Here is a 4,492-nt window from a genome sequence, read left to right as displayed (position 1 = left end):
AGTAAAATAAATAATATTATAAACTCTCGGTTAAATTTTAAATGTAATCTCTTTTCAATCAATATATTATGAAAAGATAATCTAAAGCGAGAGAGAAATGCATACACAATACACAATGGACTTAATAATTACGATAATATCGATACTAATCAATGTTACTGTACTGCATTGTACGTAAACACGTTAACAAAACAATGAAGCGGAGGTGGGTTTCACAGTATGAATTAGACCATCCAACCATGGACCTATAATCCAACAACAACAAACTTTTTGGTGAATGGGAATGCGGTAAGATTGGTTATTGATTGCTTTTATAGTCATGCGATAATCCGCTAGGTCGCACAGTATATTTGTTGTATGTATGTATTTTTGATATTTTATTGTATAAACAGTTTTGTAATGATTTTGTAATACTTGCCTATGAACATATTGTTCTCTCACAATATATAAATGTGGTATTTATAATGTCTTTATATGATTCACTACTATAATCGCAAACAAGACAATATGTAAAACATATGCTATATCTTTTACTCTGTAATATTAATAAATAAAAACATTCTTTTGTGTTTTTCCCTGTACTTTAACAAATACCCGATGAAAAGTATACAGGAGCGTTGTCTTCACACACTTATCCAGTGACGATAGAGAGGGCGCACTTTTAGATACTACAAAACAAGGAATATCGAACTTGCACATAATATCACTCTTCCCTGCTAAAAAAAACGATCAAGTTTATCCATAATATGTTCTTGGTTGGCAAATAAGTATACTTGCCACAAGTCTGTATTTAATTTTTTTTTATTCTTTTAGTCGACCAGTCAGCGTTGCAATTCTTGACTGAAAAAATATTAAACCTGTGAAACGCCATATGTGGCAAAACATTTATCTTTTACTTTTTGTTTACACCAACAACAAACAAGGCGTCAATACTCATCTGTCCATGGTGCGCAATAGGTTTTTTCCGCACAAAAGTCCTGTAATGAAGATGAGCTGCGTTAAAATTGATAGAAAATTGCTGTTATATTATAACTTACTACTACTGGATTCTATCGGTTAACGTACAGCGTAATCATGACAACTATTTATTTGTATATTTATGTGCATTTATTTGAATTTGAATCTATGTGCATGTGCATTAATATTTCTCGTTCCTTTGTGATGCAAAAAAAAAAACACAATAAGAGCTCAGGGATATTTGAAAACAAACGTGGAAAGGAATTTGCCTAGTGGAATGCATAGTTATAATCGTTGCTATTATAAAAGTAAGGATTCGCTTTGCTCGCGTATCATCTAGGTCGTGCCCACAGATGGTTCTCGAATACACAGTAATTTCAGGGTAAAAAAAATGTTGTTTTTTTTCACGCTGCTGCTCTAGCCCGCTACGTCACACGAGATGACTCATTAATTAGATGAAATCAAGCAGCAGTTATAGTACTACACTATGACATTTTTGTTAAAATGGAAACTCCACTATAATTTATAGGTAGCAGCTGCATTTCTGGTATTTATGAGTCCCATGATAATACTGTATTTCGCTGTCAGATAATCATTGAATTATTATCAAAACAGTCCATGAAAGTTTTTGTTTGTAATATGATACTTCACACTTGAAGTATCTAAGGGTGATGAAGTTACCCTTCAGAGACTTGACCTTAGCAATAAAATAAACTAAATTGAGTCTGTTTCATATCAAAGTTATTCACTTTATAGAAAGAGAAAAGAAACGTTTAATTATAACTCAAAAACCACATTGTCTGACAGACAATTGAAGTATTTTTTGCTTTTAATTACATTTTTTTCAGATAAAATAACTATTATGTGACAATAAAATGACACATTCAAAAACAAATATGAAATAAAAAATATTTTTCAGAGGGACAATTTATCTTTAAAACTGTTACGTCAATAAGCGAGCAGGGTTTTTTGTAAGAAATATTTCTTGTTTAAATGTACGTACGACCGCAGGACTATAATAGTACTACTCAGGGAGTAGCGAAATATTGTTTTCATGTTTTATAAGCCTATAAATAATATACCACTTGATACAGTAAGACGGCGATTTAATACTTTGTTAAAAATATAGTCGATTGAAATAGCATAGTATATGTAACGATACACCACAACAACGTTTATATTTTTGTAATTATTAAAAAATACAAACGTTGAGAAACAACTGTCAGTAATAAAGTTTGTTTGTATATTGTGGGTTTATATATCTAACAGTAGGGCCTACTCACACTCATAGTAATAAGTTTATTTATACATGTGTTTATATATCTAACAGTACTATAGTAGTATTATATGTATTTTTAATGTTTATACAAATTTTATTCTAAATGTTTTTCAGTGCAATAGGAGACCTATTAGATAGTGATTAAGTTCGCTTTTTAGGAATCCTGTCTCTGCCTGGTTTTGTGTGATGTTTTCTTTTTCTTAGTCCACGTTTTCTTATATTGTATTTTTATGGAGACAAAATTAATGAAATGAAATGTACCACACTCACAGTAAAAAAATTTAAATGGCGACCAAAATTGGTTAATACGTATTTACAGTACTGTCCAAATATAGCAATACTTATATCTATATAGGTTTTAGGTTAATTCCTCAAGAGCCAATACATTTACCGGCAGCTGGTATTGTGTTAAACCAATAGTTATATTGGAATGTTCCATTTATCGGAAATCAATATATATATATATATAAACGTATATTAAATCTATCAAAATAGTATCTTTTTAAAGAAAATTGGCCTGTCTACAACATTATGATGCTTTACTCGAGCTGTTCAACCGGTTTTCATCTATTAAAAACAATTATCGTAGGAGGAGATAATAAAATGCGAAGCATCCTCGTATTATTGTGTGGAAATTCATTAGACAGCGTATACCACGATCGGAAAACACACACTATTTTTATATAATAGATGCTATTATCTGTTTCGCCGTGATTGGACGTCGTAACGTTACTGTACCGTTATAGTATACGTTGTATTTACTTTCAGAGCTTATTGTCACAGTATAGAAAACGTTCAGCTGACATGTATTATAATAAGCGTATTGTGTATACTATTACGCTACGCCTGTAGCAGCTAGTTCGACGTGATTAGACATATTTACGTTACTGCACCGTTATAGGTTGTATTTACCTCTCAAAGCTTCATCATCGTCATCATCATCGTCATCGTCATCATCATCATTTATATCTGTGTTTTCATACGTTTTGTTTCAATTGCTTAATCACAAACCACGACATGATTTGTATACAATTAACAATTTAACAAAATTGTTTGCATCATTTAAATTTGTTTTATTATCATTATTATTATTATTATTCACTTATAGCTAATACTAAAGTATATACAAACAAACATTCTTAAACATGAACAAACTATGCCCATTGGCCCACATAAGTGTAATGTAAACTTATTATTAGCTACTATACTGTACTACTTCTAACTACTACTCTACTGTATTAAAAGTGTGTTGTGCTACTTCGTTTCGCGATAACTTATAAATCTATTAAAGATGTAAGTGCCCAAAAAAAACCCATTAAAAATGAAGATTAATAAAATCAGACTTTGACTTTAAATAGGCCATTTTGCAGTTTCAGGTATAATAATAATTATGAATAATTATGATATTAAAATGTCATATTCAATGAAAAATTAGAAAACAAAGTTTAAAGGATAATATCTTTAATAAGTACATAGGCCTATTTAAACAATCTTAACAACTCACATTCAATTACGTATTGAATTAAATTTATTTTATTGTATTTTGATTTCATACAAACGTTTCTATAATGTGGATATTCGTTCAACAAACTACACTATATACATATTTTCCTACACATTGCTGTATTTTATACGATAACTTACATTCTTACTAATAGCTTATTCTTATTAACACGGAAGTTGTAAGGTATTATTAATCTGAGATCTGTGTGTGAATAAAAAAACATGGACAATTAATGAAAACTTAACGAAAATGTAGTAAAACGAGTACTGTAATAATTATATAGATTGGTAATAAAATAAAATGACATGGAAATACTTTATATAATAATTACTATTCAGCATATAACACTAATAGAACTATACTCAAATGTATACATTTTCTAATAATTATACACATTTCATTATTATTGAATACATGAAAAAGATTACTTAAAGCCGTATGCAGTTGCATTATCACTTTTATTTTATTTTATTTTTATTTTATGTCTTTAGGCAATGTGGCCAAGGATTACCAATAGTGAATTAATCACTGTCCTATCAGATAGGTGGTAATCCTCCTGATACAGGGGCTATTGTGTGAACCAGTTCACCGGGGTAACCCCCTACTCTTTTTCGAATAATGAACTGGGTTCTTTAAAGTACACACAGGTTATAACTGTGTACACTGGACCTACGGTTTATAGTCCTTATCCGAGAAGACTTGTTCCACCACCAGAACTAGGAGCGAGTCGGCCTCGAACCCTTGCCAATGTT

Source organism: Antedon mediterranea, chromosome 7 (genome assembly GCF_964355755.1).
Source record: "Antedon mediterranea chromosome 7, ecAntMedi1.1, whole genome shotgun sequence".
In the NCBI taxonomy this organism is placed as follows: domain Eukaryota; kingdom Metazoa; phylum Echinodermata; class Crinoidea; order Comatulida; family Antedonidae; genus Antedon; species Antedon mediterranea.
Note: the sequence above shows the minus strand (reverse complement) of the source record.